This window comes from Cherax quadricarinatus, chromosome 33, assembly GCF_038502225.1.
Source record: "Cherax quadricarinatus isolate ZL_2023a chromosome 33, ASM3850222v1, whole genome shotgun sequence".
Taxonomy (NCBI): Eukaryota; Metazoa; Arthropoda; class Malacostraca; order Decapoda; family Parastacidae; genus Cherax; species Cherax quadricarinatus.
The window spans coordinates 32,460,640-32,488,161 of NC_091324.1; positions in this window are offsets into that span (position 1 = coordinate 32,460,640).

Here is a 27,522-nt window from a genome sequence, read left to right on the forward strand (position 1 = left end):
ATCCATATGTTACTTATCTTCCATTCATGTTATTATCTCATTCCATCTATGTTACTATCTCTTCCATCTATGTTACTTATTCTCTTCATGCCATTATACTACTTCCATCCAGTATACATTATTCTCTCTCCATCTATTTTACATTCCTCTCCATCTATCTTACTTATCTCTCTATTCATGTTATGGTCTCTCTCTATCCATGTTATTATCCTCCATCCTATGTTACCATTATCCTCCATCCATGTAGCTATATTCCATCCATCCAGTTACTATCTACATCCATGATACTATACTCCATCCATGACACTATCCTTACATCCTTATGATACTATCTCCATCCATACATTACATATCCATCCATGTTACTATCTCCATCCATGTTACCTTATCTCTCCATCCATGTTATTATCCTCCATCCATGTTACCTAGGGTTCTCTCCATCCATATGTTATTATTCTCCATCTATGTTATTTATCCTCCATCCATGTTATTACTATCCTTCATTCATGTTGTTACTTATCCTCCATCCATTATTTATCTTCCATTCCTATGTTATTATCTCTCCATTCTATGTTACTATCTCTCCATCTTATTGGCCATTATATCTCCATCTATATATATTATCTCTCTATCTATAGTTATATCCTCCTTCCATCCATATGTTACATTATCTTCCATCTATGTTATTATCTCCTCCATCCATAAAAGTATTCCTTCCATCTACCAGCCATGGCCATTATACCATCCATGTGCCATTATTCTCCTTCTATCCTATTATTATCTCCTTATCCATAAGCCATATATTCCTGCCATCCATGTTATTATCCTCCTCTTCCATCCTATGTTACCTTATTCTCCTTATCCATGTTACCTTATCCTTCTCCTTCCATCCATGCATTATCCTCCATCCATATATTATCCTTCCATCCATGTTAATATTCTCCTCCATCCAATGTTACTATCCTCTCCATCCATGTTGCTATTCCTCCATCCAATTGCCATTATCCCTCCAATCCATGTTACTTATCCTCCATCCATGTTACCTTATCCTCCATCCATGTTACCTTATCCTCCATCCATGTTACTATCTTACATCCATGATATCATTATACTCCATCCATGTCCACTATCCTCCATCCATGTTACTATCCTCCATCCATGTTACCTATTCTCCTCCATCCATGTTACCTATCCTCTTCCATCCATGTTACTATCCTCCTTCCATCCTATGTTATTATCCTCCTTCCATTCTATAGCACACCGTCCATTCATGTTACCTATCCTCTCTTCCATCCATGTTAATATCTCCTATCCATGTATTATCCTTCTATCCTTATGTACCTTGCCTTCATCCATGTTACTATCTCTTCATCTATGTTATTATTCCTTCTATTCTATGTTATTATCTCTTCATCTATGTTACTTATCCTTCCATCTATACATTATCTTCCCATCTATGTTACCTATTCCTCCACTCCATGTTATATCCTCCTTCTCCCATCCATGATACCTATCCCTCCTATCCATGATAATATCCTTCATCCATGTTACTTATCCTCCATCCATGTCCATTATTCTCCATCCATGTTACTATCCATCCATGTACCTATCCTTCCGTCCATGTTACTATCCTCCCATCCATGTTACACTCCTCCCATCCATGTTAATATCCTCCATCCATGTTACCTATCCTTCCATCTATGTTACTTATCCTCCATCCATGTTACTATCCTCCATCCATGTTACTATCTCCATCATGTTACCTATCCTTCCATCCATAGCATATCCTCTCCATCCATGTTACTATCCTCCTCCATATGTTACTTCATCCTCCATCCATGTTACTATCCTCCATCCATGTACCTATCCCTCCATCCATGTTACTATCCTCCATCCATATAGTTATCCTCCAACCCATGTTACTATGCCCTCCATCCATGTTACCTATTCTCTTCCATCCATGTTAATATCCTCTCCTCCATCCATGTTACTATTCTCCCCTCCATCCATGTTACTATTCTCCTCCATCCATGTTACCTATCTCTCCATCCATGATACTATCCTCCATCCATGATACTATCCTCTATCCTATGTTACTATCCTCCATCCATGTTACTAATTCCCATCCATGTTACTATCCTCCATCCATGTTACTATCCTCCTCCATCCCATGTAGTTAATATCCTCCTTATCCATAGCATATCCTCCATCCATGTTACTATCCTCCTCCATCCATGTTACCTTATCCTCCATCCATGTTAAGTATTCTCCTCCATCCATGTTATTATTATCCTCCATCCATGTTACTATTCTCCTCCATCCATGTTACCTATCTCCATCCATGTTACCATATCCTCCATCCCTGTTACCATCCACCATCCATGTTACCTTATCCTCCATCCATGTTACATCTCCCATCCATGTTACTTATCCTCCATCCATGTTACTATCCTCCATCCATGTTACTATCCTCCATCCATGTTACTATCCTCCATCCATGTTACTATTCTCCATCATGTACTTATCTTCATCCATGTTACCTATCCTCCATCCATGTTACCTTATTCCTCCATTCATTACATACTCTCATCCATTGTTAATATCCTATCCATGTTACTATCCTCTCTATCCATGTTACCTCCTCCCTCATCTACCGCTACTATGCTCCATCCATGTTACTATCTCCATCCATGTTATCTCCATCCATGTTACTTATCCTCCATCCCATGTTACTATTCTCCATCCATGTTACCTATTCTCCTATCCATGTTACTATCCTCCATCCATGTTACCTTCCATCCATGTACTATTAATCCATCCATGTTACTATCCTCCATCCATGTTGTCCACTATCCTCCATCCATGTTACTATTCTCCATCCATACATTATCCTCCATCCATGTTACTATCCCCATCCATGTTACTATCTCCATCCATGTTACTTCATCCTCCATCCATCTTGATATCTCCATCCTATGTTACCTATCTCTCCATCTATCCTATCTCCATCCTATGTTTACTATCTCCTCCATCCATCTGCTTATCTCTTCCCATCCATCTCACTATCCTACCATCCTATGTTATTAACTTTATCCATGTTTAGTTACCTCCATCCATGTTCACTTCATCTCCATCATCCATCCTACTATACTCCATCCATGTTATTCATCTCCTCCATATATCTCCTACCTATATTCCATCTATTAGCCATATTCCTCTTCCATCTATAGTTATTTCTTCTATCCATTACTATCCATCTTCCATCCATTTTATTATCCTCTATCTATAGCATTATTTCTCTATACATCTTCTAGTATCTCCATTCCATCTTATCTTTTAATATCCTCATTCTATGTTATTTCTTCTTCCTCTATTCATTACGTTAATTATTCTCTCTAGCCTTAGCTTAATCTATCCTCCATCTATTTTAACTAACTTCTATCTATTCTTTTACTATCTCTCTCCATATGTTACTTGTCTCCTCCATCCATCTTTACTATTCCTCTCCTATCCATGTTACTTATCTCCTCCATCCATGTTAGCTTATCTCTTCCATCCTATATTTTCTATCCTCCATCCATCTTACTTATCCTCCATCCATCCATTCTTACTTTCATCTTCTTCGTCCATACATTATCCTCCATCCATGTTACTATCCTCCATCCATCTTACTATCCTCAATCCATGTTACTATGCTCCATCCATGTTACTATCCGCCATCCATCTTATTATCCTCCATCCATGTTTCTGTCCTCCATCCATGTTCCTATTCTCCATCCATCTTACTATCCTCCATCCATCTTACTATCCTTCGTCCATGTTACTATCCTCCTTCCATGTTACTATCCTTCATCCATGTTACTATCCTCAATCCATGTTACTATCCTCCATCCATGTTCCTATTCTCCTCCATTCCTATCTTACTATCTCCTCTGTCCATATGTTACTATCTCTCCATCCATCTTACTATCTCCTCTCCATCCTATGTTACTATAAACCATCTCCCCTCTTACTATCTCCTCTCCATCCATGTTATTATCTCCTTCCATCCATGTGGACTATCTCCTCCATCCATGTTACATTACTCCTCCATCCATGTTGTTATCCTCCATCCATGTTACTATCCTCCATCCATGTTATCTATCTCCTTCATCCATGTTACATTATCCTCCATCCATGTTACTATCCTTCCCCTATCTATGTTACTATCCTCCATCCATGTTAACTTATCTCCTCCATCGATCTTACTATCCTCCATCCATTCAATTCAATCTTATCCTCCATCCATCTTTGGCACATATCCTCCATCTATCCATAGTACCTTATGTTATCCATGTTACATCCTCACATCCATGTTACTATCTATCCTCCATTCTATCTTACTATCTCCTCCTATACATTCTTATTATCTCCATCCATAATCCATCTTACTTGCTTCATCCTATGTTACTATCTCCTCCATCCATGTTACTATCCTCCATATATCCTAACTTCATCCTTCCATCCATGTTACTATCCTCCATCCATGTTACTATCCTTCATCCATGTTACTATCCTCCATCCATCTTACTATCCTCCATCCATGTTACTATCCTCCATCCATCTTACTATCCTCCATCCATGTTTCTATCCTCGTCCATCTTACTATCCTCCATCCATCTTACTATCCTCCATTCATGTTACTATCCTCCATCAATCTTAGTATCCTCCATCCATGTTACTATCCTCCATCCATGTTACTATCCTCCATCCATGTTACTATCCTCCATCCATCTTACTATCCTCTATCCATGTTACTATCCTCTATCTATCTTACTATCCTCCACCCATGTTACTCTTCTCCATCCATGTTACTATCCTCCATCCGTGTTACTATCCTCCTTCCATCTTTCTATCCTCCATCCATGTTACTATCCTCCATCCATGTTACTATTCTCCATCAATGTTACTATCCTCCATCCATGTTGCTATCCTCCATCCTATGTTACTTTCTTATTCCTTCGAACCATGTTACTTATACCATCAGTACATTACTATCCTCCATCCATGCTTACATTTTATCCTCTCCATCCAGCAGGCACTATCCTCCATCTATGTTAACTATCCTCCATCCATGTTGCTTACTCTCCTCCATCCATGTTATCTATCCTCCACCATACAGCACTTGTCCTCCATCCATGTTACTATCCTCCATCCATAGCAATTATCCTCCATCCATCCATTTACTTTATCCCCTTCTATCCAGGTTAGCATATCCTCCATCCATGTTACATTATCTCCTATTCCATGTTTACTATCTCTCTTCCATCTATGTTTACTAACTTCCATCTCTATCTCTACATTATCTCCAAATTCCAATCTTATTAGTTATTCAATCCAATTATTACTTATTATTTGTTCCAACTACATGTTACATTTATTCCCATCCTATAAGCTTTCATCTCCTTCCAACTATATTAAGCTATCTCTTAACCATTCATTACATATCTTCCAAATTCTATAGCATATTATCTCTTCCAATTATAAAGCACTTTTATCTCTAAATTCCATGTTACTTTCATTCGTTCTCCATCCATGTTACTATCCTCCAACAATATTACTATCCACCAAGCAAGTTACATTCCTCCATGTTACTATCCACCAACCTTGTTACTATCCTCCATCCATGTTACTATCCTCCAACGATGTTAGTGTCCTCCTGTGTTGAGTTTGAAACATGGATTGGGTAATAAACACTCACGTAGGATGTTTTGTACATGCATTAGATTGAACACGTGGGAACGCTCACCTGACCTGCCATCTGTCCTGACGTCTCTACTTGGAACTGGCTGAAGAGTACCTAGAGGGTGAGCGTCACAAATTATGCTAGGTCAGCTGTAACAGCAAATAACAGTCAGTTATTTATCCAAGTGCAGAGAATCAGTAACCGTCTGTGTATGAGTCATTACTACTGACACTACTGGTAACTGGTACTGATTCTACTGACAGCTCGGCGAGGCTAACGTATGGCATCCCGACATACAGCTAATACAAACTAGAGGTGACAAGTTTACAGCTTGGGGCTGATTCTATATTATGTCAAAATACACAACAATCGAACATTACAACATACATAGGGATATTATCGGGATGGAAGCTGATGTAACTTGTTGTAATGCATTACATGGTATGATATATCGCAGTTCAAAAAATGAGGCTCAGTATTGGGATTATACAATAAAAGTAATAAAAAAAATTGATCGATCGATCTGTATTCATGTGATCTACGGATACTGAGGAAGGATATGTACAAAGAAAGAAGTATTTAACAGAAAAGGAAGACTTGGTGCACTCAAATCTAAACTGTAAAATCTCAGAATTAGGAGACAGTGTGAACATTTAACCCCAACTCTGCTACGGTGAGATTTTCATATGCAGAATGCGTATCATCTCTGGGAGGATCAAACTCTGTTGCACTGGCGAACTCATGCCGTGGTTGAGGCAGATATGAATTGTATTTACAAAGGATACCTGAGAGTTATCAATACTTGTCATGTACGTAGGGAATAATGGCATTCAGGTTGATCATCTGACTGAGTATTAGAGGTAGAGGGTACGGAGTCAGGAGGATTGTCAGAGTCTCTCACATTAGTGTTGGGAGGAATATCATTATCATCGCATACTAACTACATATGATCTAAATGCGATTCTTTATACTGACCAGTACTAATTTCACTAACCTTATACTTATTGCCATTGATATGTTCAGCTACTCGATAAGGACCAACAAACTTCTGATCAAGCTTAGGCATTGCAGACGTTTTGTTAAAGTTAGTCACCATAACAGTCAAACCCACTTTAATTTTGGTCAGCTTCGCTCATGTACTAGTGACTCTTGTAAATTCTGCTGTTGATTTATGAAGTGTTTCACGGATTCTTCTAAAAACACTTTGAGCTAGGCTTGTTTGAGTTGCTATGAAATCATCAGGGTTGTAATTTGGTTTTGGGTTAGAATATAACAACTCATAACTCAAACGTTTATCTACACCGTACAATGCATAATGTGGTGTGTCACCTATGGAAACATTGTAAGCAGAATTTATAGCATACTGCACATCAGGAATAACTTCATCCCAAGTTTCACTATTGGGATTGATAGTGGCTCTCAAGACATCAAGTACTTTCTTATTGGTGCGTTCCGCTAACCCATTGTTGACAGGATGGTGAGGAACAATGGTAGATTTAGAGATCTTGTACAAGGTACAAAATTTTCAAGAATCTCATTACAGAATTCACCTCCATTATCTGTTACTAGGGACTTAGGGGTGATATGCCTGCAGGTGATGCGTTCTTTAAACGCTTTAGGTACTGTCTCGGCAGTCTTATCTACAATAGGCACTAACTCACAATATCTAGTGAAATGATCTACCCTAACACACAGATGTTTGTTGCCCTAGAGGAAACATTGGAAATTAGTTAACAGATCTAGTGAAACTCTTTCCCAAAGGTCACTAGTAGTTGGATGCACCTGGATTGGATTAGGACCATTAACATTGCCTTTGTGTTACATGCAGACACTACATTTCTTAACATACTCAGAAATATCAGTTGCCATACGAGGCCAAAAGTATTTCAATCGTGGTTGCTTTACAGAATAATCCATACCAGGGTATGCAACACCTGGTACATCGCAAACTAGCTGTAAGGCTACATTCACTAGTGACTGTGGAATTACTAACTGGTATACCCGTCTGCTAGGAGTACCCAACTCGGCTGTTCGATACAGTAATTCTTGGTTCAAGACAAAGTCACTGGTGAGTGCTGGTGGCTTCACAGTCAGAATAAGATCTTCCTGGAGCAGGAATCGAATCACACAAGACCACATGGGACCTATTCTTTGAGCCTTCTTTACGTCCTCTCCACTAAATGGAGGGTCAGCAGTTACTAAACTAACATGTTGCGATAAAGCATCTGCGACTCCATTTGACTTGCCAGGTAAGTGTTCAAAAGTAGGGTTGAACTCATGGATAGTCAAGCTCCATCTGGCTAACCTTCCAGTAGGCTGTTTGTTCTGGAATAAAGGTATTAGTGGAGCATGATTTGTCAAGACATGAACAGAGTACTGATATATAATGTCTTGGAAGTGCTTTAAAGACCATACTATTGCTGAAGCTTCTTGCTCAGTTGTTGTATAATTACATTCAGCCTTCATAAGGATTCGGCTAGCAAATGGAACTGCAGTGTACTTGCCATCAGTCTTCTGAGCTAGTACAGGACCTATGCCAATTGAACTAGCATAAGTTGTCAGATAGAAGGGCTTAGAAAAATCTGGAAATTTCAAAATTGGAGCAGAAGTTAGCTTTTCTTTGAGAGTTTGGAATACTCTTTCTTGATGGAAGTCTAAACAAAAGGAGCATCTTTCTTAAGCAACTCAGTTAAAGGAGCTGCTATGGAAGAAAAATTGGCAATAAATGATCTATAACAACCTGCTATGTCCACAAATGATCTTACGGCATCAGCAGTTTTGGGAGATGGAAAATTTAATACTGCAGTGCTTTACTTTGGTCAGTCGTAACCCCTCTAGGAGTGACTATGTGACCAAGAAATTTGATTTCTGATCTGAAAAATTGACATTTAGGCAGTTTGATCTTTAAATTGGCTTCTTCAAGCTTACCAAGTACTACATCAAGTCTTTCCAAGTGCGTATCCACGTCTTCAGACATAACGATTACTTCATCTAAGCATACCATAGGCCTCTATAGATATTTGTCATGAGCCTTGAGAATGTGATAGGGGAAGATCGTAACCTGAAGACCATATGGAGGAAGTGATAATGACCTGTAGGAGTGGAGAATGCGGTTAGCTCTTGGCTGTCCTCGTGAAGAGGGACTTGCCAAAACCCTTGTAACAAGTCCAGGGTCTTAAAGACTTTGTTATCCCCGATGTTATGTGAAAGGTCACTAAGTACAGGAAGTGGGAAGCGATCTGGAATAGTTTTCGCATTTAACTTCCTAGTACTTCCAAGTACCGTCCTTCTTAGGTACTAGGATCAAGGGTGCATTCCAGGGTGAATTTCTAGGTGCAATAACGCCATCATCAAGCATCTGATTGATCAGTTCTTCTGCAACAGCAACTTGTGAATGAGGCATTCTGTACGCAGGTAAATAGATAGGTCTGGTGCCAGGTTCAAGTGGGATATTATGGGACTGTTACACTCCAAGTATTGTAACCACTATTTCCTTCTTTTTAGAGCATAACAATTTTGGTCAGAGAGGTTAGGGTAATAATAGTGATCCTCCGGAATGCCTAATTTTAATTAAGTATATTCATAATACAACAAAAGCCAGAAAAAATATACGAATTATCGTATATAAGTTAAGAATGCATGTTTGTTCTATATTATCCAAAATATATATATAAGGCTTTCATAACAGATAATTAGGAGGAGATCCTAGATATAACATATATATAAATGGAGATTACTTTATACATTAAAGTCTTGTTTCCCAATTGGAAGCAGTCAGAATAAAACAGAATATGTCCAGGCCGGCTAATAAACCTTGGCCAGTTACCAGAGACGAGCAGGAGGGTTCTCGTTGGCTGCTACTTCTTCACTGCTCGTCCCTCAACCTTGAGCATACAGGTAAAGTGGGTCACGTGACGTGACTCACCAACACTCAGTAGAGTAGTTGAACATAAAGGGGGGGGAAGGGGGGGTATAACCATCGAACATCACGGCTAACCATACACCGGCACACCGGGCAGCAGGCAGGTTACTATACCTCCAATTAAACTTATCATGGCCATATTAACAATTATGATTTATGTAACAAGAATGAGCCTTAATAATACAAGGACGTTCATTTCCAATTTAGCTATTAAAGGAAATAACCGCAATGTAATATTAAAGGAAGGTTAACCATAGGGGCATGACAGGGACAATAAGTTCGTTATACCCATCTTCTCACTTGGTAAGGCAATGGCTTTACGACATTTGTTCATCAGAGTCAACAAACGCTTGACCTCGTCTGAGAAGTCAGTGGGAACTAAGTCTTTCTCCTCAACTGGTGGAATGGATTGATCCAGTGAAGTGGATGAGGCCTCTCTGGTAGAAATAGCACCGACCCACTGGTCAGGTGACAACTCATCCTCTACCTGAACAGGGTAAGGATAGTGAACAAGGTCAACAAGATTGCTATTTGCTCTTAGACGAATACTGTGACCAGAAGTGTTTAAAAGGAAGAAATGGCTCTTACTATTTCTTACAACATGTAAGGATGGCTCAACAAATAAACTCTTGACTTTGCAGGAATCATTGTCAACTAGAACGTTATCACCGTCTGGAACACTTGGAACAACAACAGACACTCTAGTGAGTGCACTAGCCGTGACAGACACGTCTTTCTGCAGACGGCATGTGACATCAACAAGAGATGGCATTACTAGTTTCAAGTAATCGTTTTCCGACAAGGCGTCCCCTGTGGAGAAACTACTACTTGGACTAGTAGACATTGCAGACATTGCTCAGCACTCACGGTAGTCAGAGAATCCTCGGACATTTGAGGCAACTGGACACTATCTTGCAAGCCTGAAGTTGTAGGTGGAACACAGAAAGGAGTGACAGGATCACCAGTGCCTGACCGCTTGGGTACGCTACTGGAAAATGCACTGGCCTGTAAGGACTTAATCGGAATGTCGTACTCTGCGGCAGTATGGCAGATCTCGGATCCAAGCTGGTAACCCCAAAATGGTACGATCAGGTCATCAATTTGCGCATGCCATCGGTAAGAATCGAGCACAATGCGTAAGTTTCTCATGGAAGCAAATCCCAGTAGAAGATCACCAGGGAAAGTAATCTGGTCGACAACAAGGAAGGAAGCAGTAGAAAAGGTAAGGGAAATCCGACCTCGGACACGCAGACGAAAACCAGCTACTCCACATGAGTTGGTTCTACAAGAAGGACATGTCGTAACTGCTTATCCTTACACAAAAGAGACCTGATAATATTGACTAGAGCACCAGAGTCCATGAACACATGAACGGGCGCATTAAGAGCAGATGCTTGTACTATGGGACCTATCGTTGCATTGGAAGTTACGTGCAAACAAAAAGGAGGGTTGTCACCATGGGACGGTTTGACTGGGGCGCTCGAATTCCCCCGAATTGAATGACTGAGTCTGGTTCTGGTTAGTCTGAGAACCACGACCTCTGTTTCCTCGCCTGGTTCAGCGATTGGAACGGCCACGGAAAGATCGCGAGTACTGAAGGTTGTAGAGAGCATTGCACTCAGATGTGTCATATCCATGTATTCTATGATAAGTACAGTACGGCAGATCTGACTGGTACTCATCATCAGTACGATGCCTCTTAGGGTGACTATCAGGACAATTGCAATATGGCCACGGAAACCACAGTTGTAACAAGTCCGCTGACTATGGTTACTGAATGTATTATGAATACTACGAGGTTTATAATGACTCTGTACACTGGTCTTTGGCGATCGTTGCGATGGTTATCTGCCATGATTTGTCGCTGTGGCGCAAACAAGAGGTTGTGCAGACTGAGGCATAGGTGTGAAATTACTTTTGATACACGGGAGAGTACCCTGGGGGCACAAGGAACGTACATGATTTAAGGCTGTAAGTGGTTCCATCTTCACAGTTGGAGGATTAGCCTCATAAGCACAAACGGAAGCAGGTGGCATTAGTTCTTTAATTGCCCCAAAAGCTGCTGTTTTAGCAAACGACGCTGTGGATGGTTTATCCTCGTCAGGGACAAAGGCTGAGGACTAGACTGCATTGATAAGTGATGATAAAAGTTTATCTAATCTAACAGCAAATGCACTCAACGATTCATTAGTTATGGGTTCAACCATGTTACTATCCTCCAACCATGTTGCTAACCTCCAACCATGGTACTATCCTCCAGCAATGTTACTATCCTCCAACCATGCTACTATCCTCCAACCATTCTACTATCCTCCAATCATGCTACCATCCTCCAACCATTTTACTATCCTCCAATCATGCTACAATCCTCCAACCATGTTACTATCCTCCAACGATGTTACTACCCTCAAACCATGTTACCATCCTCCAACCATGTTACCACCATCCAAGTTAACATCCTCCAACCATGCTACCATCTTCCAACCATGCTACCACCCTCCAACCATTTTACTATCCTCCAACCATGTTACTATCCTCCAACCATGTTACTACCCTCCAGCCATGTTACTATCCTCCAACCATGTTACCATCCTCTAACTATGTTACCATCCTCCATCCATGCTACTATCCTCCAACAATGTTATTACGTACCAACCATGCTACTATCCTTCCACCATGCTACCATCCAACCATGCTACCATCCTCCAACTATGCTACCATCCTCCAACTATTTTATCATCCTCCAACTATGCTATCATCCTCCAACCATGCTATCATCCTCCAACCATGCTACCATCATCCAACCATGCTATCATCATCCTACCATGCTATCATCCTCCAACCATGCTATCATCCTCCAACCATGTTATCCTCCAACCATGCTATCATCCTCCAACCATGCTATCATCCTCGAACCATGCTATCATCCTCCAACCATGCTACCATCCTCCAACCATGCTATCATCCTCCAACCATGCTACCATCCTCCAACCATGCTACCATCCTCCAACCATGCTACCATCCTCCAACAATGCTATCATCCTCCAACCATGCTATCATCTTCCAACCATGCCATCATCCTTCAACCATGCTACCATCCTCCAACCATGCTATCATCCTCCAACTATGCTACCATCCTCCAACCATGCTATCATCCTCCAACCATGCTACCATCATCCAACCATGCTATCATCCTCCAACCATGCTATCATCCTCCAACCATGTTATCCTCCAACCATGCTATCATCCTCCAATCATGCTACCATCCTCCAACCATGCTATCATCCTCCAACCATGTCATCCTCCAACCATGTTATCCTCCAACCATGCTATCATCCTCCAACCATGCTGTCATAATCCAACCATGCTACCATCCTCCAACCATGCTATCATCATCCAACCATGTTTCCATTCTCCAACCATGCTACCATCCTCCAACCATGCTATGATCCTCCAACCATGCTGCCATCCTCCAACCATGCTATCATCCTCCAACCATGCTACCATCCTCCAACCATGCTATCATCCTCCAACCATGCTATCATCCTCCAACCATGCTACCATCCTCCAACCATGGTATCATCCTCCAACCATGCTACCATCCTCCAACCATGCTATCATCCTTCAACCATGCTACCATCCTCCAACCATGCTACCATCATTCAACCATGCTATCATCCTCCAACCATGCTATCATCCTCGAACCATGCTATCATCCTCAAACCATGCTACCATCCTCCAACCATGCTATCATCCTCCAACCATGCTATCATCCTCCAATCATGCTACCATCCTCCAACCATGCTATCATCCTCCAACCATTTCATCCTCCAACCATGTTATCCTCCAACCATGCTACCATCCTCCAACCATACTACCATTTTAAAACCATCCTATCATCCTCCAACCATGCTACCATCTTCCAACCATGCTATCCTCCTCCAATCATGCTACCATCTTCCAACCATGCTATCATCCTCCAACCATGCTACCATCTTCCAACCATGCTACCCTCCTCCAACTATGCTATCATCCTCCAACCATGATACCCTCCTCCAACCATGCTACCATCCTCCAACCATGCTATCATCCTCCAACCATGCTACCATCATCCAACCATGCTATCATCCTCCAACCATGCTATCATCCTCCAATCATGCTACCATCCTCCAACCATGCTATCATCCTCCAACCATGTCATCCTCCAACCATGTTATCCTCCAACCATGCTACCATCCTCCAACCATACTACCATTTTAAAACCATCCTATCATCCTCCAACCATGCTACCATCTTCCAACCATGCTATCCTCCTCCAACCATGCTACCATCTTCCAACCATGCTATCATCCTCCAACCATGCTACCATCTTCCAACCATGCTACCCTCCTCCAACTATGCTATCATCCTCCAACCATGCTATCATCCTCCAATCATGCTACCATCCTGCAACCATGCTATCATCCTCCAACCATGTCATCCTCCAACCATGTTATCCTCCAACCATGCTACCATCCTCCAACCGTACTACCATTTTAAAACCATCCTATCATCCTCCAACCATGCTACCATCTTCCAACCATGCTATCATCCTCCAACCATGCTATCATCCTCCAACCATGCTACCATCCTCCAACCATGCTACCATCCTCCAACCATGCTACCATCCTCCAACCATTCTACCATTTTAAAACCATCCTATCATCCTCCAACCATGCTACCATCTTCCAACCATGCTACCATCCTCCAACCATGCTACCATCCTCCAACCATGCTACCATCCTCCAACCATGCTACCATCTTCCAACCATGCTATCATGTTCCAACCATGCTACCATCCTCCAACCATGCTACCATCCTCCAACCATGCTACCATCTTCCAACCATGCTACCATCTTCCAACCATGCTATCATGTTCCAACCATGCTACCATCCTCCAACCATGCTACCATCCTCCAACCATGCTACCATCCTCCAACCATCCTATCATCCTCCAACCATGCTACCATCCTCCAACCATCCTATCATCCTCCAACCTTGCTACCATCCTCCAACCATGCTACCATCCTCCAACCATGCTACCATCTTCCAACCATGCTACCATCTTCCAACCATGCTATCATGTTCCAACCATGCTACCATCCTCCAACCATGCTACCATCCTCCAACCATGCTACCATCCTCCAACCATGCTACCATCTTCCAACCATGCTACCATCTTCCAACCATGCAACCATCTTCCAACCATGGTACGCATGTGTGACTTTGCCAGTTAATTCATCAGTATATTAACGCAGTTTTTCCTGTCTGTGACTGACAAAATTTTACCTGAGAAATAACAACGATGATAACTGACTGTGAAAGCAACGTAACATTAGCAAGCAATTACAACACTTTATTACATAAATATTTTGGTCCTTGGACCAAAGTGAATAAGGTCACAGGACCAAAACGTGTCTATTATAATATTGTTACCCACATGTTTTAAACCACATGTTGTCGATATTGTATATTCGCGTGTGACCAAGATTTATGGATGTTACACTTAATATCCATAAAATCGAAAGGAGCCAAGACTCAGAATGTTGAAAGTGTAATTAATATTTTTGTTTCCAACACTGCTGCAACTTCTCACTTACCTCACACTCTCATTTGATAATAGAATGAATGTACGTTCTTGGTATATATCATTTGAGAAAGTAATGAAGGTACGATCCTGGTATATATCACTGGAGAATAGAATGAATGTACGTTTTTGGTACATCATTTGAGAATAGAATGAATTACGTTCTTCGTATATATCACTTCATTAGTATGTCCAAGGTTAATATTACTATTTTGATAGCACAGACTGATATAAACCATACCACGGGCGGGATTTGAACCCGCGGTCAGAGAGTCTCAAAACTCCAGCCCGTCGCGTTAGCCACTGGACCAGCTAGCCACAATAAGATTCATCCAACTAGGTATATTTCTACACCATAGGAAAGTTAGCACAGGCACTACTGTGACCACAAATGCAAGTCCAAATGCTGGTCCAGTGGCTAACGCGACGGTCTAGAGTTTTGAGACTCTCTGACCGCGGGCTCAAATCCCGCCCGTGGTATGGTTTGTTTACAATCGTGTCATTACGATTTCGTGAGTCAGAGTGATATAATTTAGTATAATCATTATTCTTTTTGTTTATGGACATTTGTTTTCTCACTCTTAAATAAAGTGTTAATAAAATAATTGTTAGAAAACATTATTTTCATTGAGTTATAGAAAACATTAGGAAAAGTAACGAACCTTCACATCATACCAGAGAGTTATGTCTAAACCAAACCTTAGTACAGAGATGGTGGCACCCTCCTTGTCTGCACTCTGGCACCCTCCTTGTCTACACTTTGGCACCCTCCTTGTCTGCACTCTGGCACCCTCCTTGTCTGCACTCTGGTACCCTCCTTGTCTGCACTCTGGTACCCTCCTTGTCTGCACTCTGGTACCCTCCTTGTCTGCACTCTGGCACCCTCCTTGTCTGCACTCTGGCACCCTCCTTGTCTGCACTCTGGCACCCTCCTTGTCTGCACTCTGGTACCCTCCTTGTCTGCACTCTGGCACCCTCCTTGTCTGCACTCTGGCACCCTCCTTGTCTGCACTCTGGTACCCTCCTTGTCTGCACTCTGGCACCCTCCTTGTCTGCACTCTGGCACCCTCCTTGTCTGCACTCTGGTACCCTCCTTGTCTGCACTCTGGCACCCTCCTTGTCTGCACTCTGGCACCCTCCTTGTCTGCACTCTGGCACCCTCCTTGTCTGCACTCTGGCACCCTCCTTGTCTGCACTCTGGTACCCTCCTTGTCTGCACTCTGGTACCCTCCTTGTCTGCACTCTGGCACCCTCCTTGTCTGCACTCTGGCACCCTCCTTGTCTGCACTCTGGCACCCTCCTTGTCTGCACTCTGGTACCCTCCTTGTCTGCACTCTGGCACCCTCCTTGTCTGCACTCTGGCACCCTCCTTGTCTGCACTCTGGCACCCTCCTTGTCTGCACTCTGGCACCCTCCTTGTCTGCACTCTGGCACCCTCCTTGTCTGCACTCTGGTACCCTCCTTGTCTGCACTCTGGCACCCTCCTTGTCTGCACTCTGGTACCCTCCTTGTCTGCACTCTGGCACCCTCCTTGTCTGCACTCTGGTACCCTCCTTGTCTGCACTCTGGCACCCTCCTTGTCTGCACTCTGGCACCCTCCTTGTCTGCACTCTGGCACCCTCCTTGTCTGCACTCTGGCACCCTCCTTGTCTGCACTCTGGCACCCTCCTTGTCTGCACTCTGGCACCCTCCTTGTCTGCACTCTGGCACCCTCCTTGTCTGCACTCTGGCACCCTCCTTGTCTGCACTCTGCCCCCTGTATTTACTAGCGTAACGATTAGAAAACTTGTTTAGTGTGTGTTTAAGTAAGCTTCTTACTCTGATGACAAGTTTCTCAACAACTGGGCTTTCGATTTTTTTATTATTTCGAGACGACACATTGTTCTTCGTATTTAAAGTTAAATTACTTATCCTCGTGTATCATTTGGTATACCTACTAGGTCATCTGACTTGTGTATATACGGTGTACCTACTAGGTCGTTTGACTTGTGTATATACAGTGTACCGACTAGGTCGTTTGACTTGGGTATATACTGTGTACCTACTAGGTCGTCTGACTTGTGTATATACGGTGTACCTACTAGGTCGTTTGAATTGTGTATATACAGTGTACCTACTAGGTCGTCTGACTTGTGTATATACGGTGTAAATACTAGGTCGTTTGACTTGTGTATATACAGTGTACCTACTAGGTCGTTTGGCTTCTGTATATACGGTATACCTACTAGGTCGTTTGACTGGCGTATATACAGTGTGCCTACTAGGTCGTCTGACTTGCGTATACGGTGTACCTACTAGGTCGTTTGACTTGTGTATGCATGTGTACCTACTAGGTCATTTGACTTGTGTATATACGATGTATCTACTAGGTCGTCTGACTTGTATGTATACGGTGTACCTACTAGGTCGTCTCACTTGCGTATATACGGTGTACCTACTGGGTCGTTTGACTTGTGTATGTACAGTGTACCTACTAGGTCGTCTGACTTGTGAATATACGGTGTACCTACTAGGTCGTTTGAATTGTGTACATACTGTGTACCTACTAGGTCGTCTGATCTGTGTATATACGGTGTACCTACTAGGTCGACTGACCTGTGTATACAGGGTGTATCTACTAGGTCATCTCACTTGCGTATATACGGTGTACCTACTAGGTCGTCTGACTAGTGTATGTACGGTGTACCTACTAGGTAGTTTGACTTGTGTATACGGTGTACCTAATAGGTCGTCTGACTTGTGTATACATGGTGTATCTACTAGGTCGTCTGACATGTATATGTACGGTGTTCCTTCTAGGTCTTTTGAACTGTGTATATACGGTGCATCTACTAGGCCGTCTGACCTGTGTATGTACGGTGTAAGATAAGATAAGATAAGATTTCGTTCGGATTTTTAACCCCGGAGGGTTAGCCACCCAGGATAACCCAAGAAAGTCAGTGCGTCATCGAGGACTGTCTAACTTATTTCCATTGGGGTCCTTAATCTTGTCCCCCAGGATGCGACCCACACCAGTCGACTAACACCCAGGTACCTATTTTCTGCTAGGTGAACAGGACAATAGGTGTAAGGAAACGTGTCGAAATGTTTCCACCCGCCGGGAATCGAACCCGGGCCATCCGGGTGTGAAGCGGGAGCTTTAGCCACCAGGCCACCGGACCAATAGTTCGTTTGACTTGTGTATATACGGTGTACCTACAAGGTCGTTCGACTTGTGTATATACGGTGTCACTACTAGGTCGTTTGATTTGTGTATATACAGTGTACCTGCTAAGTCGTTTGACTTGTGTATATACGGTGTACCTACTAAGTTGTTTGACTTGTGTATATACGGTGTACCTACTAGGCCGTTTGTCTTGTCTATATACGGTGTACCAACTAGCTCGTCTGACTTGTGTATATACAGTGTACCTACTAGGTCGTCTGACTTGTGTATATACGGTGTACCTACTAGGCCGTTTGACATGTGTATATACGGTATACCTACTAGGTCGTTTGACTTGTGTATGTACGGTGTACCTAATAGGTCGATCGGCTTGTGTTTATACTGTGTACCTACTAGGTCGTCTCACTTGTGTATACGGTGTACCCACTAGGTCGTTTGACTTGTGTATATACGGTGTACCTACTAGGTCGTCTGACCTGTGTATATACTGTGTACCAATTGGTCGTTTGACTTGTGTATATACGGTGTACCTACTAGGTCGTTTGACTTTTGTATTTACGGTGTACCTACTAGGTCGTCTGACTTGTGTATATACGGTGTACCTATTAGGTCGTCTGACTTGTGTATATACGATGCACCTACTAGGTCGTTTGACTTGTGTATATTCGGTGTACCTACTAAGTCGTCTGACTTGTGTATACGGTGTACCTACTAGGTCGTTTGAATTGTGTATATACAGTGTACCTACTAGGTCGTCTGACTTGTGTATATACGGTATACCTACTAGGTCGTTTGACATGTGTATATACGGTGTACCTACTAGGTCGTTTGACTTGCGTATGTACGGTGTACCTAACAGGTCGATTGAATTGTGTATATACGGTGTACCTACTAGGTTGTCTTACTTATGTATATACGGTGTACCCACTAGGTCGTTTGACTTGTGTTTATAAGGTGCACCTACTAGGTCGTTTGACCTGTGTATATATGGTGTACCAATAGGTCGTTTGACTTGTCTATATACGGTGTACCTACTAGGTCATTTGACTTGTGCATATACCTTGTACCTACTATGTCGTCTGACTTGTGAATATACGGTGTACCAATAGGTCGTTTGACTTGTATATATACGGTGTACCTACTAGGTCGTTTGACTTGTGTATATACGGTGAACCTACTAGGTCGTTTGACTTGAGTATATACGGTGTGCCTACTAGGTCATTTGACTTATGTATATACGGTGTACCTAGTAAGTCGTTTGACTTGTGTATCTACGGTGTGCCTACTAGGTCAATTGACTTGTGTATATACGGTTTACCAATAGGTCGTTTGGCTTGTGTATATACGGTGTACCTACTAGGTCGTTTGACTTGTGTATATACGGTGTGCGTAGTAGGTCATTTGACTTGTGTATATACTGTGTACCAATTGGTCGTTTGACTTGTGTATACGGTGTACCTACTAGGTCGTTTGACTTGTGTATATACGGTGTGCGTAGTACGTCATTTGACTTGTGTATATACTGTGTACCAATTGGTCGTTTGACTTGTGTATACGGTGTACCTACTAGTCGTTTGACTTGTGTATATACGATGTACCTACTAGGTCGTCTGACCTGTGTATATACTGTGTACCAATTGGTCGTTTGACTTGTGTATATATGGTGTACCTACTAGGTCGTTTGACTTTTGCATTTACGGTGTACCTACTAGGTCGTCTGACTTGTGTATATACGGTGTACCTATTAGGTCGTCTGACTTGTGTATATACGATGCACCTACTAGGTCGTTTGACTTGTGTATATATGGTGTACCTACTAGGTCGTTTGACATGTGTATATACGGTGTACCTACTAGGTCGATTGACTTGCGTATGTACGGTGTACCTACTAGGTCGTTTGACATGTGTATATACGGTGTACCTACTAGGTCGTTTGACTTGCGTATGTACGGTGTACCTAACAGGTCGATTGACTTGTGTATATACGGTGTACCTACTAGGTTGTTTGACATGTGTATATACGGTGTATCTACCAGGTCGTTTGACTTGTGTGTGTATGGTGTACCTACTAGGTCGTTTGACTTGTGTATATACGGTGTACCTACTAGGTCGTTTATGATGTGTATATACGGTGTACCTACTAGGTCGTTTGCTTGTGTATATACAGTGTACCTTCTAGGTCGTTTGACTTGTTTATATACGGTGCACCTACTAGGTCGTATGAGTTGCATATATACGGTGAACCTACTAGGTCGTATGATTTGTGTATATATAGTGTGCCTACTAGGTCGTTTGACATGTGTATATACGGTGTACCTACTAGGTCGTTTGACTTGCGTATGTACGGTGTACCTACTAGGTCGTTTGACATGTGTATATACGGTGTACCTACTAGGTCGTTTGACATGTGTATATACGGTGTATCTACCAGGTCGTTTGACTTGTGTGTGTATGGTGTACCTACTAGGTCGTTTGACTTGTGTATATATGGTGTACCTACTAGGTCGTTTGTGATGTGTATATACGGTGTACCTACTAGGTCGTTTCATTTGTGTGTGTGCGGTGCACCTACTAGATCGTTTGACTTGTGTGTTTAGGCTGTAAATACTAGGTCGTATGATTTGAGTATATATGGTGTACCTACTAGATCGTTTGCTTGTGTATATACAGTGTACCTACCAGGTCGTTTGACTTGTGTATATACGGTGCACCTACTAGGTCGTATGAGTTGCGTATATACGGTGTACCTACTAGGTCGTATGATTTGTGTATATATAGTGTGCCTACTAGGTCGTTTGACTTGTGTATATACAGTGTACCTATTAGATCGTTTGACTTGTGTGTGTACGGTGTGCCTACTAGGTCGTATGACTTGTGTATATACGGTGTACCTACTAGGTCGTTTGATTTGTGTGTATACGGCGTACCTACTAGGTCGTTTGACTGGTGTGTGTACGGTGTACCTACTAGATCGTATGACTTGCATGTATACGGTGTACCTACTAGGTCGTATGACTTGCGTGTATACGGTGTACCTACTAGGTCGTATGACTTGCGTGTATGCGGTGTACCTACTAGGTCGTATGACTTGCGTGTATACAGTGTACCTACTAGGTCGTTTGACTGGTGTGTGTACGGTGTACCTACTAGATCGTATGACTTGCATGTATACGGTGTACCTACTAGGTCGTATGACTTGCGTGTACGCGGTGTACCTACTAGGTCGTATGACTTGCGTGTATACAGTGTACCTACTAGATAGTATGACTTGCGTATATACGGTGTACCTACTAGGTCGTATGACTTTCGTATATATGGTGTACCTACTAGGTCGTTTGACTTGTGTGTGTACGGTGTACCTACTAGGTCGTATGACTTGTGTATATACGGTGTACCTACTAGGCCGTTTGACTTGTGTATATACCGTGTACCTACTAGATTGTTTAACTTGTGTGTGTATGGTGTACCTATTAGGTCGTTTGCCTTGTGTGTGTACGGTGTACCTACTAGGTCGTCTGACTTCTGAGTGTACGGTGTACCTACTAAGCCGTTTGAATTGTGAGTGTACGGTGTACCTACTAAGCCGTCTGAATTGTGTGTGTACGGTGTACCTACTAAGCCGTCTGAATTGTGTGTGTACGGTGTACCTACTAAGCCGTCTGAATTGTGTGTGTACGGTGTACCTACTAAGTCGTCTGAATTGTGTGTACGGTGTACCTACTAAGCCGTCTGACTTGTGTGTGTACGGTGTACATACTAAGCCGTCTGACTTGTGTGTGTACAGTATACCTACTAAGTCGTCTGACTTGTGTGTGTACGGTGTACCTACTAAGTCGTCTGAATTGTGTGTGTACGGTGTACCTACTAACCGTCTGACTTGTGTGTGTACGGTGTACCTACTGAGCCGTCTGACTTGTGCGTGTACGGTGTACCTACTAAGTCGTCTGAATTGTGTGTGTACGGTGTACCTACTAAGCCGTCTGACTTGTGTGTGTACGGTGTACCTACTAAGCCGTCTGACTTGTGCGTGTGCGGTGTACCTACTAAGTCGTCTGACTTGTGTGTGTACGGCGTACCTACTAAGCCGTCTGATTGTGCGTGTACGGTGTACCTACTAAGTCGTCTGAATTGTGTGTGTACGGTGTACCTACTAAGTCGTCTGACTTGTGTGTGTACGGTGTACCTACTAAGTCGTCTGACTTGTGTGTGTACGGTGTACCTATTAAGTCGTCTAACTTGTGTGTGTACGGTGTACCTACTAAGTCGTCTGACTTGTGTGTGTACGGTGTACCTACTAAGTCGTCTGACGTGTGTGTACGGTGTACCTACTAAGTCGTCTGACTTGTGTGTGTACGGTGTACCTACTAAGTCGTCTAACTTGTGTGTGTACGGTGTACCTACTAAGTCGTCTGACTTGTGTGTGTACGGTGTACCTACTGAGTCGTCTGACTTGTGTGTGTTCGGTGTACCTACTAAGTCGTCTGACTTGTGTGTGTACGGTGTACCTACTAAGTCGTCTAACTTGTGTGTGTACGGTGTACCTACTAAGTCGTCTGACTTGTGTATGTACGGTGTACCTACTAAGTCGTCTGACTTGTGTGTGTACGGTGTACCTACTAAGTCGTCTAACTTGTGTGTGTATGGTGTACCTACTAAGTCGTCTGACTTGTGTGTGTACGGTGTACCTACTAAGTCGTCTAACTTGTGTGTGTACGGTGTACCTACTAAGTCCTCTGACTTGTGTGTGTACGGTGTACCTACTAAGTCGTCTAACTTGTGTGTGTACGGTGTACGTACTAAGTCGTCTGACTTGTGTGTGTACGGTGTACCTACTAAGTCGTCTGACTTGTGTGTGTTCGGTGTACCTACTAAGTCGTCTAACTTGTGTATGTACGGTGTATCTACTAAGTCGTCTGACTTGTGTGTGTACGGTGTACCTACTAGGTCGTATGACTTGTGTATATACGGTGTACCTACTAGGCCGTGTGACTTGTGTATATACCGTGTACCTACTAGATTGTTTAACTTGTGTGTGTATGGTGTACCTATTAGGTCGTTTGCCTTGTGTGTGTACGGTGTACCTACTAGGTCGTCTGACTTCTGTGTGTACGGTGTACCTACTAAGCCGTTTGAACTGTGAGTGTACGGTGTACCTACTAAGCCGTCTGAATTGTGTGTGTACGGTGTACCTACTAAGCCGTCTGAATTGTGTGTGTACGGTGTACCTACTAAGCCGTCTGAATTGTGTGTGTACGGTGTACCTACTAAGCCGTCTGAATTGTGTGTGTACGGTGTACCTACTAAGTCGTCTGTATTGTGTGTACGGTGTACCTACTAAGCCGTCTGACTTGTGTGTGTACGGTGTACCTACTAAGCCGTCTGACTTGTGTGTGTACAGTATACCTACTAAGTCGTCTGACTTGTGTGTGTACGGTGTACCTACTAAGCCGTCTGACTTGTGTGTGTACAGTATACCTACTAAGCCGTCTGACTTGTGTGTGTACGGTGTACCTACTAAGCCGTCTGACTTGTGTGTGTACAGTATACCTACTAAGTCGTCTGACTTGTGTGTGTACGGTGTACCTACTAAGTCGTCTGAATTGTGTGTGTACGGTGTACCTACTAACCGTCTGACTTGTGTGTGTACGGTGTACCTACTGAGCCGTCTGACTTGTGCGTGTACGGTGTACCTACTAAGTCGTCTGAATTGTGTGTGTACGGTGTACCTACTAAGCCGTCTGACTTGTGTGTGTACGGTGTACCTACTAAGGCGTCTGACTTGTGCGTGTGCGGTGTACCTACTAAGTCGTCTGACTTGTGTGTGTACGGCGTACCTACTAAGCCGTCTGACTTGTGCGTGTACGGTGTACCTACTAAGTCGTCTGAATTGTGTGTGTACGGTGTACCTACTAAGTCGTCTGACTTGTGTGTGTACGGTGTACCTACTAAGTCGTCTGACTTGTGTGTGTACGGTGTACCTATTAAGTCGTCTAACTTGTGTGTGTACGGTGTACCTACTAAGTCGTCTGACTTGTGTGTGTACGGTGTACCTACTAAGTCGTCTGACGTGTGTGTACGGTGTACCTACTAAGTCGTCTGACTTGTGTGTGTACGGTGTACCTACTAAGTCGTCTAACTTGTGTGTGTACGGTGTACCTACTAAGTCGTCTGACTTGTGTGTGTACGGTGTACCTACTGAGTCGTCTGACTTGTGTGTGTTCGGTGTACCTACTAAGTCGTCTGACTTGTGTGTGTACGCTGTACCTACTAAGTCGTCTAACTTGTGTGTGTACGGTGTACCTACTAAGTCGTCTGACTTGTGTATGTACGGTGTACCTACTAAGTCGTCTGACTTGTGTGTGTACGGTGTACCTACTAAGTCGTCTAACTTGTGTGTGTATGGTGTACCTACTAAGTCGTCTGACTTGTGTGTGTACGGTGTACCTACTAAGTCGTCTAACTTGTGTGTGTACGGTGTACCTACTAAGTCCTCTGACTTGTGTGTGTACGGTGTACCTACTAAGTCGTCTAACTTGTGTGTGTACGGTGTACGTACTAAGTCGTCTGACTTGTGTGTGTACGGTGTACCTACTAAGTCGTCTGACTTGTGTGTGTTCGGTGTACCTACTAAGTCGTCTAACTTGTGTATGTACGGTGTATCTACTAAGTCGTCTGACTTGTGTGTGTACGGTGTACCTACTAGGTCGTATGACTTGTGTATATACGGTGTACCTACTAGGCCGTGTGACTTGTGTATATACCGTGTACCTACTAGATTGTTTAACTTGTGTGTGTATGGTGTACCTATTAGGTCGTTTGCCTTGTGTGTGTACGGTGTACCTACTAGGTCGTCTGACTTCTGTGTGTACGGTGTACCTACTAAGCCGTTTGAACTGTGAGTGTACGGTGTACCTACTAAGCCGTCTGAATTGTGTGTGTACGGTGTACCTACTAAGCCGTCTGAATTGTGTGTGTACGGTGTACCTACTAAGCCGTCTGAATTGTGTGTGTACGGTGTACCTACTAAGTCGTCTGAATTGTGTGTACGGTGTACCTACTAAGCCGTCTGACTTGTGTGTGTACGGTGTACCTACTAAGCCGTCTGACTTGTGTGTGTACAGTATACCTACTAAGTCGTCTGACTTGTGTGTGTACGGTGTACCTACTAAGTCGTCTGAATTGTGTGTGTACGGTGTACCTACTAACCGTCTGACTTGTGTGTGTACGGTGTACCTACTGAGCCGTCTGACTTGTGCGTGTACGGTCTACCTACTAAGTCGTCTGAATTGTGTGTGTACGGTGTACCTACTAAGCCGTCTGACTTGTGTGTGTACGGTGTACCTACTAAGCCGTCTGACTTGTGCGTGTGCGGTGTACCTACTAAGTCGTCTATCTTGTGTGTGTACGGCGTACCTACTAAGCCGTCTGACTTGTGCGTGTACGGTGTACCTACTAAGTCGTCTGAATTGTGTGTGTACGGTGTACCTACTAAGTCGTCTGACTTGTGTGTGTACGGTGTACCTACTAAGTCGTCTGACTTGTGTGTGTACGGTGTACCTATTAAGTCGTCTAACTTGTGTGTGTACGGTGTACCTACTAAGTCGTCTGACTTGTGTGTGTACGGTGTACCTACTAAGTCGTCTGACGTGTGTGTACGGTGTACCTACTAAGTCGTCTGACTTGTGTGTGTACGGTGTACCTACTAAGTCGTCTAACTTGTGTGTGTACGGTGTACCTACTAAGTCGTCTGACTTGTGTGTGTACGGTGTACCTACTGAGTCGTCTGACTTGTGTGTGTTCGGTGTACCTACTAAGTCGTCTGACTTGTGTGTGTACGGTGTACCTACTAAGTCGTCTAACTTGTGTGTGTACGGTGTACCTACTAAGTCGTCTGACTTGTGTATGTACGGTGTACCTACTAAGTCGTCTGACTTGTGTGTGTACGGTGTACCTACTAAGTCGTCTAACTTGTGTGTGTATGGTGTACCTACTAAGTCGTCTGACTTGTGTGTGTACGGTGTACCTACTAAGTCGTCTAACTTGTGTGTGTACGGTGTACCTACTAAGTCCTCTGACTTGTGTGTGTACGGTGTACCTACTAAGTCGTCTAACTTGTGTGTGTACGGTGTACGTACTAAGTCGTCTGACTTGTGTGTGTACGGTGTACCTACTAAGTCGTCTGACTTGTGTGTGTTCGGTGTACCTACTAAGTCGTCTAACTTGTGTATGTACGGTGTATCTACTAAGTCGTCTGACTTGTGTGTGTACGGTGTACCTACTAGGTCGTATGACTTGTGTATATACGGTGTACCTACTAGGCCGTGTGACTTGTGTATATACCGTGTACCTACTAGATTGTTTAACTTGTGTGTGTATGGTGTACCTATTAGGTCGTTTGCCTTGTGTGTGTACGGTGTACCTACTAGGTCGTCTGACTTCTGTGTGTACGGTGTACCTACTAAGCCGTTTGAATTGTGAGTGTACGGTGTACCTACTAAGCCGTCTGAATTGTGTGTGTACGGTGTACCTACTAAGCCGTCTGAATTGTGTGTGTACGGTGTACCTACTAAGCCGTCTGAATTGTGTGTGTACGGTGTACCTACTAAGTCGTCTGAATTGTGTGTACGGTGTACCTACTAAGCCGTCTGACTTGTGTGTGTACGGTGTACCTACTAAGCCGTCTGACTTGTGTGTGTACAGTATACCCACTAAGTCGTCTGACTTGTGTGTGTACGGTGTACCTACTAAGTCGTCTGAATTGTGTGTGTACGGTGTACCTACTAACCGTCTGACTTGTGTGTGTACGGTGTACCTACTGAGCCGTCTGACCTGTGCGTGTACGGTGTACCTACTAAGTCGTCTGAATTGTGTGTGTACGGTGTACCTACTAAGCCGTCTGACTTGTGTGTGTACGGTGTACCTACTAAGCCGTCTGACTTGTGCGTGTGCGGTGTACCTACTAAGTCGTCTGACTTGTGTGTGTACGGCGTACCTACTAAGCCGTCTGACTTGTGCGTGTACGGTGTACCTACTAAGTCGTCTGAATTGTGTGTGTACGGTGTACCTACTAAGTCGTCTGACTT